The 13,882-nt window shown below is 36.4% G+C and overlaps 2 long non-coding RNA genes across 2 annotated transcripts in view; one reads left to right on the top strand and one right to left on the bottom strand.

Moving 5' to 3' along the window:
- Positions 1–3,457, top strand: part of LOC147359200 (uncharacterized) — a 29,653-nt gene extending 26,196 nt beyond the window's left edge. The window contains exon 3 of the long non-coding RNA XR_015140621.1: positions 2,418–3,457. This is a non-coding gene — a long non-coding RNA (uncharacterized LOC147359200). The remainder of the gene's footprint in view (positions 1–2,417) is intronic.
- Positions 1–13,882, bottom strand: part of LOC147359199 (uncharacterized) — a 214,661-nt gene that overhangs the window by 161,834 nt on the left and 38,945 nt on the right. The gene's annotated exons all lie outside the window — the stretch shown is intronic.

The following is a 13,882-nucleotide window of genomic DNA, read 5'->3' as shown; positions in this document are numbered from 1 at the left end:
CAAAGGGGAAATGTGGAGGAAAGTGATAAGTTAGGAGATGGGAATTAATACATATACACTACTATATATAAAATAGATAACTAACAAGGACTTGCTGTATAATGAAGGGAACTATATACTCAATATTCTGTAATAACCTATATGGGAAAAGAATGTGAAAAAGAATGGCTATATGTATAACTATTTCACATTGCTATACACATGAAACTAACACAGCATTGTAAATCAACTATGTTCCAACAGAATTTTTTAAATTTATCTTTAATTGAAGGATAATTGGTTTACAATATTGTGTTGGTTTCTGCCAAACATCAACATGAGTCAGCCTGTATTTTTGGAAAATTAATTATTTATCAGATACATGATATGCTTTGTTGTCTCCCATTCCACAGATTGTGTTTTCATTTTGTGGATTGTTTCCTTTGTTGTGCAAAAGCTTTTTAGTTCTGTGTAGTCTCAATTTGTTTTGCTTTTGTTGCCTTTGCTTTTGTGATATATTCAAAGAACAGTTGCTAAGACTAATATCAAAGATTTTTCCCTTGTTTTCTCTCAGAGTTTTATAGTTTTATATCTTATGTTTAAGTCTTTAATGCATTTCAAGTTAATTTCCATGAAAGTTTAAGATAGGGGTTCACTTTCATTAGTCAAAGTTAAGTGAAGCTGCTCAGTCGTGTCTGACTCTTTGAGACCCCATGGACTGTATAGCTGACCAGGCTCCTCGTCCATGGATTTTCCAAGCAAGAGTACTGGAGTGGGTTGCTATTTCCTTCTCCAGGGGGTCTTCCCAATCCAGGGATTGAACCAGGGTCTCCTGCATTTCAGGCAGACGCTTTACCGTCTGAACCATTGTTCTGCATTTATTATCCAGTTTTCCCAACATTGTTTACTGAAGACACTATCCTTTCCTCATTGGGTATTCTTGTCTCTCTTGTCAAATATTACTTGACTGTAAATGTTAAGTACTATTTGGTTCTGGGCTCTCTAGTCTATTGCATTCATCTATGTGTCTATTTTTGTGAGAGTACCATAAGATTTTAATTAGTATAGCTTTGTAATATAGTTAGAAATCTGCATGATGCGTTCACCTTTGTTCATTCTAAGGACTGGTTTGGCTATTTGTGATCTTTTGTGGTTCCATGCAAATTTTAGGATTTTTTTCCTGTTTCTGTGGAAAATGCCATTTGAATTGGGATAAAGGTTGTATTGAAACTGTAGATTGCTTTGGGTAGTATGGACATTTTAACAGTATTCTTCCAATCTATGAAAATAGGATATTTTCCCATTTATTTGTGTCTTCCTCGATTACTTTTATTAAGCAAACTCTTATAGTTTTCATAGTATAGATCTTGTACTTCTTGGTTAATTTACTACTCAGTATTTTCTTTTTTTGATATTGTGAAAGGGATTTTTAAAAATTTATTTTTCAGATATTTTGTTAGAGAAATCATTTTCATTTGTATAAAATATGTTGATTTTATATTCTACCACTTTACTAAATTCATTGATTACTTTGCATAGTTTTTTAATTGAATCTTTAGAATATTCTATAAACAATATCTTATCTGCAAATAATAATTGTTTTTTTTTTCTGATTTGGATGCTTTTCTTTGTCTTGCTTAATCACTCTAGCTATGGCTTTCAGTATTATGTTGAATTAGAATGGTAAGAGTGGACACCCTTGTGTTATTTTTGGCTAACATTATAATATTAGCTTCTCATATGTGACCTTTATTATGTCGAAATATGTTCCTTCTACATACAATTTGTTGAGGATTTTTGTTGTGAAAGGATGTTATATTTTGTCAAATGGTATTTTTTCTGCATCTATTGATGATCATATAAGTTTTATTTTTCATTCTATTATGTAGTATATCATGTTTATTCATATGTGTATGTTAACCTGGAGTCTTAGAGATAAATCTGACTTGATTATGATGGAAAGTTCCTTTAATGTGCTGCTGAATTCAGGTTGCTAATATTTTGTTGAGATTTTTGTATTTATATTCATCAGAGATATTGACCTATACTTTTCTTTCCTTATATTGTCTTTATCTGGCTTTGGTATTGGAATAATGCTGTCTTTTTAAAAAATATTTTTATATAACATTTATATATAAAAATTTTAAGTCACTTTAATAGAGACAAGAGTGTTCATGAATATATACATGCTAAAAATGCTAACCAGCAATTTAAATTCACTAAATCAGACTAACAGCATTAAGTACTTGCCTATATTAAAATACAAACTAAAGAGGATTCCCTCTGCCTCCCACAGAGTGTGGACCTGAACTTAGTTGGTTCCTTATATTAAAAAAAAGAAAAGAAAAGAAAAAAGAAGGCATTTGTTCTCTCACGATCTAAGAGTACTATCAAATGTAAGTGTATTAAATCTGTTAGTGTTTTCTTCCTGGTCATAGATGAATTGGAGACATGTAAGTGAAGAGGAACTCAAAAGCCTCTTGATGAAAGTGAAAGTGGAGAGTGAAAAAGTTGGCTTAAAGCTCAACATTCAGAAAGCGAAGATCATGGCATCCAGTCCCATCACTTCATGGGAAATAGATGGGGAAACAGTGGAAACAGTGTCAGGATTTTATTTTTCTGGGCTCCAAAATCACTGCAGATGGTGACTGCAGCCATGAAATTAAAAGACGCTTACTCCTTGGAAGGAAAGTTATGACCAACCTAGATAGCATATTCAAAAGCAGAGACATTACTTTGCCAACAAAGGTTCGTCTAGTCAAGGCTATGGTTTTTCCTGTGGTCATGTATGGATGTGAGAGTTGGACTGTGAAGAAAGCTGAGCGCCGAAGAATTGGTGCTTTTGAACTGTGGTGTTGGAGAAGACTCTTGAGAGTCCCTTGGACTGCAAGGAGATCCAACCAGTCCATTCTGAAGGAGATCAGCCCTGGGATTTCTTTGGAAGGAATGATGCTAAAGCTGAAACTCCAGTACTTTGGCCACCTCATGCAAAGAGTTGACTCATTGGAAAAGACTGATGCTGGGAGGGATTGGGGGCAGGAGGAGAAGGGGACTACAGAGGATGAGATGGTTGGATGGCATCACTGACTCGATGGACGTGAGTCTGAGTGAACTCTGGGAGTTGGTGATGGACAGGAAGGCCTGGCGTGCTACGGTTCATGGGGTCTCAAAGAGTCGGACACGACTGAGCGACTGAACTGAACTGAAAGATGAAATTTAACCTGTTCAACTACGATACATAATACTGCATTGAATAAATAATAATAGACTAAGACTAGATTATGGGTTTCCCAGGTGGTGCTAGTGGTAAAGAACCCACCTGAAAAGGCAGGAGACATAAAAGATGCAGATTTGATCCCCAGGTGAGGAAGATCCCCTGGAGTAGGGCATGGCAACCCACTCCAGTATTCTTGCCTGGAGAATCCCATGGACAGAGAAGCCTGGCAGGCTACAGTCCATAGAATCTCACAGAGATAGACATGACTAAACCAACTTAGCACGCACCCAAGACTAGTTTATATGTAAAGATCCATGCAACTATGATTCTAGTATAGTAATTGCTGAAGTAAAAGAAAAAATTGAATCATTACAGTTATGTAGCAATGTACTTTTCGGAGAAGGCAACGGCACCCCACTCCAGTACTCTTGGCTGGAAAATCCCATGGACGGAGGAGCCTGGTAGGCTGCAGTTCTTGGGGTCGCTAAGAGTCGCATACAACTAAGCGACTTCACTTTCACTTTTCACTTTCATGCACTGGAGAAGGAAATGGCAACCCACTCCAGTGTTCTTGCCTGGAGAATCCCAGGGACGGGGGAGCCTGGTGGGCTGCCGTCTCTGGGGTTGCACAGTGTCGGACACGACTGAAGCAACTTAGCAGCAGCAGCAGCAGCAGCAGCAATGTACTTTTACCTAATCTGAATACCATCTTTAATCTTGGAAAATGGTTTTCTCACAACAGTTTCTTCATACAATTACTTTAAGATTATTTACTCTTCAGTTTTTCTAGAAGAGTTTGTAAGAACGTGGTATTAATTATTCTTTAAATATTGGAATTCACCTGTGAAACCATCTGTTCCTGGGATTTCCCTTGTTGGAACGTTTTTGTGATTATTGGTTGTATCTTCTCACTCATTATTGGTCTGTTTAGATTTTTTATTTCTTCATGATTCAGTCTTGGTAAGATTGTATGTTTCTAGGAATTTATCCATTTCTTCTAGATTATCTGATTTGTTGGTATGTAATTTTTCAGACTCTTACAATCCATTATTTTTTATCTGCTTTAACATCCCCTCTTTCATTTGTGATCTTATTTTTTGGAATTTTCTGTTTTTCTTACTAGTCTGCTGCTGCCGCTAAGTTGCTTCAGTCGTGTCCGACACTGTGCAACCCCAGAGACGGCAGCTCACCAGGCTCCCCCATCCCTGGGATTCTCCAGGCAAGAACACTGGAGTGGGTTTGCCATTTCCTTCTCCAATGCATGAAAGTGAAAAGTGAAAGTGAAGTCACTCAGTCGTGTCCGACTTTTAGCGACCCCATGGACCGCAGCCCACCAGGCTCCTCCATGGGATTTTCCAGGCAAGAGTATTGGAGTGGGGTGCCATTGCCTTCTTACTAGTCTAGATGAAGGTTATTCAATTTTGTTACTATTTTAAAAAATGAAGCTCTTAATTTCATTTTCTATTGTTTTTCTGGTCTTCATTTTACTTATTTCCACTCTGACCTTTGTTATTTCCTTCTTTTTGCTAACTTTGAGCTCTGTTCTGCTTTCTTGAAATATAAAGTTAGGTTGTTTAAGATCTTTCTTAATGTATGCATTTATCACTGTAAACTTCTAAGAACTGTTTTTGTATAATCCCATGGTTTTGTGTATTTCCATTTTCGTTTGCTTTTTCAATTCCTTTTTGATTTCTTCTTTGAACCACTGTTCAGGAGTGTGTCGTTTGTAGGTTTTCTAGCTTCCTCATGTTGTTGACTTCTAGTTTAATACTATTGTGGTTAGGAAAGATACTTGGTATGATTTTAAAATTTTATTTAATTTTGAAGTATAGTTGATTAACAGTGCTGTGTTAGTTTCAGTGTACAGCAAAGTGATTCAGAGACACACATGCATGTATGCTTTTTCAAATTCTAATTGTTTTCTCATTTAGGTTATTATAGAATATTAAGCAGAGTTCCCTGTGCTATTGGTTATCTATTTTAAATGTAGCAGTGTGTACATGTCAATCCCAAACTCTCAATCTATCCCTTCCCACCAACCTTCTGCCCTGGTAACCATAAGTTTATTCTCATAGTGTGTGAGTCTGTTTTCTGCTTTGTAAATAAGTTCATTTCTATCATTTTTCCAAGTCTCTGCATTAAGTGGTATCATACATTTGTCTTTCTCTGTGTGATTTACTGTACTTAGTATGATAATCTCCAGGTCCATCCATGCTGCTGCAAATGGCATTGTTTCTGTTGTTTTAGTGGCTGGGTAATATTCCTTTCTATAGATGTACCACATCTTCTTTATCCAGTCAACTCTTGATGCACACTTAGGTTGTCCCCATGTCTTGGCTATTGTAAACAGAGCTACAGTGAACATTTGAGTACATGTATCCTTTCAAGCCACTTTTTACTCTAGATATATGCCCAGAAGGGGGATTGCTGAATCATATGATAGGTGTATTTTTAGTCTTTTTAAGGAACCTCCATACTGTTTTCCTTAATGGCTGTACCAATTTACATCCCCGCCAACAGTGAAGGAGTTCCTTTTTCTCTACACACTGTCCATCATTTATTGTTTGTATATTTTTTTGCAATGGCCATTCTGACTGGTGTGAGGTGATATCTCATATAAGATTTGCATACCTCTAATAATTAGTAATGTTGAGCATCTTTTCATGTGCCTGTTCGCCATCTGGATGTCTTCTTTGGAAAAATGTCTATTTAGGTCTTTTTTATACTGAGTTGCATGAACTGTTTGTAAATTTTGGAGGCTAATTCCTTGTTGGTCACAGAGTTTGCCAGTATTTATTCCCATTCTTTGGGTTGTCTTTTTTGTTTTGTTAATGGCTTCCTTTGCTGTGCAAAAGCTTTTGCATTTAAATAAGTCCCATTTGTTTATTTTTGCTTTTATTTCCCTTATTCTAGGAGAGGAATTGAAAAATACATTGCTGTGATTTATTTCAGAGTGTCCTGTTTGCGTTTTTCTCTTAAGAGTTTTGTAGAATCTGGTCTTGCGTTTAGGTCTATAATCCATTTTGAGTTTATTTTTGTATGGTGCCAAAGAATGTTCTAACTTCGTTTTTTTATGTGTAGCTGTCCACTTTTCCCAGAATCACTGTCATTTCTCCATTTTATGTTATTTCCTTTGCTGTAGTTTAACCATAGGTGCACGGGGTTATTTCTGGGCTTTCTACCCTGCAATGATCTATAGGTCTACCTTTGTGCCGGTACCACAGTTTTTGATTACTATAGCTGTGTAGTGTAGTCTGGGATCTTCATTCCTCCCAGCTCTGTTTTTCTTAAGATTACTTTGGCTATTTGGGGTCTTTTGTGTCTCCTTATAAATTTTAGGATTTGTGTATGTGTGTGTGTGAAAAATGCCTTTGGTAATTTGATAGGGATTACATTGAATTTGTAGATCACCTTGGGTAGTATATTCACTTTGACAGTATTGATTCTTCCAATCCAAGAACATTGGTATATCTTTCCATCTGTTTGTGTCATTTCAGATTTCTTTCATCAGCATCTTACAGTTTCCAGAGGACAGGTCTTCTGTCTCCTTAGGTGGTTTATTCCTAGGTATTTTATTCTTCTTGATATGGTGCTAAATGAGATTGTTCCTTTAATTTCTCTTTCTGATCTTTCGTTTTTAATGTATAGAAGTGAAACATGGGCCAGTGGGGTGATTCTCAGGTAAGTTTCTTTTTTTTAGCAGATCATAGGCAGGCTTCCTGTCGGAAGTTTAGAATGTGATCAGCAGGAACCACATCCCTTGAATGCTCTCTGATATATTATCTGCCTTTTTCCCAGTCTCTTTCCTCCTCCAGTCATGAAGGTTCCACCTCAATACTCTTGATCTCACAGAGGACAAATGGGTTTCTCCCATGGTCTCAACACAATTGGAGAAGTCACTCACTCATTACTCTCCTTTTCCCTGTAGTAAAGGTTGCCAAGAGCTACTTTAGTCCTATGTCATGCTACCTTGGGAGAGGCATAGCACTGGCAGTTTCCTTCTCTAATGTGTGCAGTTTTTTCCTTCTCTTGTGCAATTGTTACTCCAGTGGAGTGGTGGAATTTCTAATCTGAAGTCATGGAGTTCTACAGAGCAGTGGTCCCCAAACTTTTTGGCACCAGGGACCATGGAAGACAGTTTTTCCACAGGCTTGTGCTATGAGGGAAGGTGGCATTACATTTATTATTCTCTTTATTTCTATTATTATCACTTCAGCACCACCTCAGATCAGGCATTAGATCCCAGGGAGGCTGGGGACCCCTGCCATCTGTGGGTGTCTTCCCTAATCAACCCTCTCCAGGTATACCTCTAACACAGCTAAGAGAGGCTGAGGGAAGTTCATAGGTTCCTGTTGGTTCCATAGCCAGTACCAATGTCTGTCTGCTTATTCAATGAACAGTGGGCAAGACTTTCCCTAGGTCCTTGGTATGTGGTGCTGGATCCCACAACTCCCAAAGAGGTCCCATTCTTCATGTATAAATGTTGAATTTTTGTCCTTAAAATGGGGGACACAAAAGAGGGACATCATATACCACCATGCTATCAATATCACTCTTAATCTAGCTAGTTATCTTAAAAGACAACTTTTCATGTCTGCCTTTATTCCTTCATTGTTCATCCCCTCTAAATAGTATGGAACTTGGTTTCCAATTTTCTTTCTACCAGATTGCTGTTCATTGATGATTTCATAATCATCTATTTGTAGGTCTCTCACCCCTCATCCTCTTTTATATCTGCTTATTTGGCACATCCAGGTATTTTCTTTGTTACTTCTTCTTCCACACTATGTAGATATTCTCCAGAACTATGTCTTTGACTTTTACTGCACTTGCTCCTTGGAAAAATCATAGTCAGTATAATAATCATCTCTAAATAGATAGCTCTCATATCTGTGTCCAACCCGACTTCTTTATAAAGCTATCATACTTAATATTTAACTGCTTTCTAGACTTCTTTACCTGTCTGGTCTGAAGGCAATGCCAGTTCATTATGTCCAAAACTTAAACCTCCTCAGCTTCTTTCTGTCACTTTTCTCCTAATGACCCAGGTTTAAACATAAAGGACATTTCTCCACCATTTTTTGATCGTCATACCTCATCAAACATACTAAAAGTTGTTCATTGATCTTCCTTAATTCTCTTAAAGAATGCCCTGTTTTTCTGAAATTCAACAAGTCCATCTTTAGTATACACTTGGCCAATTAATCTTCAAGCATAGCTCTAAGCACTCACTTCCTGTTCTAAAACCTAAAATATCTGCATACTACTCATAGAATAATGTTCAGACTCCAAGTTTGTTACTGGTCAATGTCAGGCTTCAGAAATTTTTATCAAGCTATTTTCCATAATTGTTCTGTAACATAGAACTATCCTGTGCCTCCTTTCTGTGTGTATTGCAAAATGCTATTCACTCTGCCTAGAATTCCCTATTCCTGCCAACTTCTCCATGCAGGCAGGTCTAGGTTTTACTCATTCTTCAAGAGATTAGCTTAAATTCCATCTTTATTGTGAAATATTTCTTAGTCTTCCAGCTGGAAGTAATCTCTCTTTTATGAAGTCTTAGATTATTTTTGTCTTTATTTCATCTAGGGCATCAGTCACTCTTGGCTTTGTACTATTATAGTAATTTTAAGGCAACTTTAACAAACACTTATGAAACACTTGCATGTGTAAGGCAAACTGGTAGACACTATGGATGCAAAAGTGTATTAAAAAGGGTTCAAATCCTCAAGCAGCCCCCATCTGGTAGGTTTATAAATCTTTCTTATCTTCCCTACCAAATGAAAACAGAAAAAAAAATTTTGGACCTAACAGTTATTTTAATATTTCCCATAAGATATTAAAAAGAAAAATCAGCTAATGAAAAAAAAATAATAACAAGAACATTATGATCAGGAGAAACCAGAAACTATTCTTACCTTCAAGTAATTGCCACAGAAAAGTTCTCTATGTCCCAGTCTATTCTAAGTTTTACCAGTTTAATTATTTTTCCTCTTCTTTCCTAGTGACTAATTTTTAAATAAATGAAAGGAAAATTTTGTTATAAGGAATGGCTTTGAAAGTTTCCATGTGAGAGGAAATTGAGGTATAATTCTAAATACAGACTCAGTAATAAGAAGTGTTTTGTGAGAACTTGGTCATAACTCACTTGTCCCATGAGACATGATACTAATGTCAGCATTCTCCCCAACAGTGGTTCTCAAACGTCGTCATGCTTCAGAAACACCTGAAGACTTTACTACAGCACATATCAATGGGCACCACTCCCAGATTTTTTATTCTAAAGATCAGGAAAAGGGCCCTAAGATTTGCATTTTGATCAAGTTCTCAGATGATAATGATGCAGTTGTTCTAGGGACCACACTTTGAGAACCATTGCTCTACAAAATTACTTTGCTCCATGAATATTTTGAAAATCTTTTCAAGAACGTCCAGTTACTTACTGTTTTTCATTCCTCATGAGATTTTAGTGAAGAATAAATGGCTCTATATCATGATCATTTCCTGGCTACTTTGAGATCAAAGAAGTCAGGAGATGATCATAATATAGGTTCTTGCAGCCTAGTTACTATTAATAATGCTCTAATAAGCAATATTTTTGAGGGCTTCTGATATCAAACCATTATATAATAATCTCATTACTATAACAAATGCTATCATATATGTAATATTATCAGATACGAAAACTAAGTCACAGGACAGAGCCAAGATCCACAGATAGGTCTCCTAATATCAGATTATAAGGCTTTCTTCCCTCCTGACTCTTTCCTTTGAGATAATAACTTTGTAGAGACCACAGATGAATTATTCTGGTGTCTGTCTCACAATTTAATTGAACAGCAATAATCAATGAATACTTTTCTTCTTAAAGATAATCTTCACTGCAGTTTCTCAGAGACAATTATGCCACTGTGTCTCTCTTCTTTCATACCTTCCCTCCTATCTTGTCAACATTCTATTTCATCATTAATAGATAATGTGCTCTTGAAAGAGGCATGTGTTAGTCATGTTCATCTTCTCAATGGTAAACAAGCACATTTTCTGCCACAGTTTAGGCACCTAAGAATTGTTTGATTGAACTGAACTAAATGGGAGTTATCTCACATTTTATCTTCTAAATGCCATCTTATCATGTGATAACAGCAATGATTAGGTTTAAATACTCAGCAAAATGCAAGCAATTTTCTGGAAAAGACTGAAAAAAATACATGACTTTGTAGGGCATATATGTTTTTAATCACTTCTTGGCTCTCAATCAGTAACACCATTTCCTGGAATAATATAACAAAATAAAAACAGATACTAGAGTAATATAATAAGACTCTAACCCTCTTTGAACAGTGCTTGCTTTATGTTCTGCCTATGAGAAAAATTTATTAGTAAGCATTAAATAAAAGAAAAAAAGACTTTATGTAAAAGTGTGATTTCCCTCCTCCATACCTAAAGAGTAATCACTATCTTATCCTAAGGGGCAAAAGTGTCTATATTATTCCTATACATTACAGTGATAATATTTCTATAAATGAGGAATAAAAATTCTCTTCATATCTCCTTTTCAAAGGGATGCCCAGAGAAAGTAGTAAATTCTCCATTGGAAGTCATTGGGGAAAAAAAATTAAAATCAATTAAAATTTAGAAGTTAAAATTGATGGACAAACTCCGGGGCAAAAAAAAAAATTATATATATATATATTATAAATTTCAGGAGCATGGTTGCCAAAGGAATTCAATTTAAAAACTGGTGTTGACAGGAGACCAGCAGTGAGAGACCATAGGAAGCAAGAAAGCATATAATTAGATACTTGATCTATGAAATATTAAAGTTAAGTTGATGTGAACCAAGTTATGGCATAGTGTAGAAGATCTACCATGAAACTGAGGGAAAAAACAAAAGGATCTCATAGCCAAAGGATTCAAAACAGCAAATAAACCAAGACATCCTTGAAGGAGAGTCAACTCCCCAGTGGTGAGGGATTAGGGGTGGAATCATCATGGCAAGAAAAACCACATCTGAACACACATAACCTTTACCAATTTATCTGTACACACATATATACGTACATAATGGAAGCTTTTATGTTTCCTTTTTACCTCTGATTTAACATACCCAGAAGCCTGAAAAATTGTAAATCCACCAAACAAAAGCTACCCTGTTCTTGGAACCTGAAGATTTCCTAGTCGTAATGCCTATATTAGCCAGGCATACTAAATATCAAGCTCCAGGCTGGAGGCAAAAAATCAATAACCTAAGCAGACATTAATTGAAGCACAGAAGGAAAAAAGAAGTGCTTGGTGTATCTACAAGACTCAGAGCTAGGGCTCAGGTGAATTACAAACACAAGTCTGAAGCCAATATTTACACAAATTCTTTGTTCACAATACGTAATTCCAGGACAATTCTTGAAAGTTTTAAGAACAGTTTTCAGCAAATCATTGAGTGGAATGTCATCATATACCTGAGTATTAATAGCTCTACTGGGGTTTTAAAATGCTGTGCCTAACCTGATTTTTACCCAGAACCTACTCCAAAACATAATTGTTGCCAGAATTTAGGCACAAGTCTAGTGTTTGTCAAAGAATTGGCTTTTAAAGCATGTATCTATGGTCATGATTTAATTTACATGTAAAATAAGTAGTAAGGATGGGAGAAGAAGGAAGGAAATATTTCTGCATCTTCATGTTTAAGTGCAAATTACATGACATTAATGTTTTAAATTATGTAATTAAATGTTAAATAAGTATTATAAATAGGAAATAAGGGATTTGAAACAGAGAAGACTTATTAGACTTTTTTGCTCTCAGTTATTAACCATATAGCCTTAGGCAAATTTCTTACCCTCACTGAGCTTTGCCTTTCTAACTTCTAAATAGGATGATAATATGAAACATGATAGATAGGAGATAATAAAGTGTGTAATTCAATGTCTAAAATGTAGCAAATGTTCAATAAATTGTGCTCACAGTGGCATTTACCATGCAGCTAATAAAATACATATTTCTGGTCACTTCATTTGTTTTGGATATCTTCTAAGATTCTGGAGCAAGCCCTAGCAATGCGTAACTTTGTATGTCAACTTTTAATATACAAAAGCAAAATTTTAAAAATTATCCCATTGTAAGCCAATGTAATTTTAATACCTAACTTTGTCTTTGTAATATATATTTTCCTTAGAAAGCTTCCTAAATTGAAGTTGCACAGAAACCTCCATCTGCCTATAATTTTGCCGATACTTATTAGTCATTACTACTAATGAGAATCAATTAGTAACACTAAAATAATGTATGATATGACTGTTTTCCCTAACTCAGAGTTCTTTGAAAAGTTCAGGGTTTTTTTTTTTTTGATAATTTTTTTATTTATTCTTGGCTGTGCTGGGTCTCCATTGCTGAGGGGGCTCTTCTCTAGTTGCGGTGAGCAGGGGCTCCTCTCTAGTTCTGGCGCACAGGCTTCTCACTGTGGTGCATAGGCTCCTCTTATTGCAGAACACAGGCTCTAGAACATACGGGCTTCAGTAGTTGCAGTGCATGGGCTCAGTGGTTGTGGCTTCCCAGCTCTAGAGCTCAGACTCAGTAGCTGTGGCACACAGGCTTAGTTACCCCGTGGCATGTGGGATCTTCCCGGACCAGGGATTGAATCCATATCTCCTGCACGGGCAAGAGTGATTCTTTACCACTGGAGCCACAAGGGAAGGCCTACAGTTTAGTTTTAAATTTTAAAAAAAATGGTGGAATCTAAGCTCACAATTAAGTGTATATGACTAGTTTTTTAGGTATTTACCATCAATAGTAGGTTTGCATTTTGAAGACAATGACGGTGCCAATGGGAAGTTAGAAGCCATGTATTCTTCAAGTTTGTTGTTACAAACAGACACTTGTATTGTTGAATTATATCAAATGTAGTTTTCAAAATGTCAGCACACTGTCAAAAACCATGTATTTAGTGAAGAAAAGAGCCCATATTGTTTTAACCTTATGAGATGGGGAACAGACACTAAAGCTTGGGAGGGAAGAGGCTGAGTTTAATGACACTGGATCCAACCCAAAATTGTCAAGTCAGGTAGAATGTTCCCAGAGGTCATCTACCTGGAGCCATAACTTGAAAATTAAAACTTCAGGAATAAGCATAAAATTCCGGTCATCTATGTACACTTTATTCAAATATACAAGAGTAAGCTGAGGGAGAAAGAGATGGAGAGTATGCATGAGAGAACATGTGTGGGAGAGAGAATTAAATAGCATGGAAACAGGTGCCTGCCTTTTGCTGAATAAGCCAGTGCCTCAGAATGGCAGGTGGGAGCAGTGAATCTGCCCTTCCTCTGTGTTCAATCCCACAGCCTCTCATATTGAGGGCGACTTCCACCCTAGTTTCTGGAAATCCAAAGCACCAACTTAATCCAGTGTCACCTGAAAGAATAGCTATCCTCCAGTCCTAAAGGAAAAACTGCCTGTGTGGGATTTATTTATTGGAAGAGAACTCATCTGTCTATTGGCCTATATGCTTGACTTAAAGGATTTTGAGTGATTTTCATTGTACATAATTTCCCTTTACATGTTTGTTCAAGAAACAAATCTTAAAGAACTGATTCTACTATACCCCAAAATAGGATCTCTTCCAATCAGCATGCTACAACAGAAATAGGAAGAAGTATATGTTCAGTTCAGTTGCTCAGTTTTGTCCAACTCTTT

This window comes from Bos grunniens, chromosome 14, assembly GCF_055505025.1.
Source record: "Bos grunniens cultivar Pamir isolate PY7600 chromosome 14, Bosgru_T2T1.0, whole genome shotgun sequence".
Lineage (NCBI taxonomy): Eukaryota > Metazoa > Chordata > Mammalia > Artiodactyla > Bovidae > Bos > Bos grunniens.
The sequence above is the reverse complement of the archived record's forward strand: the minus strand, read 5'-3'. Positions and strand labels throughout refer to the sequence as shown.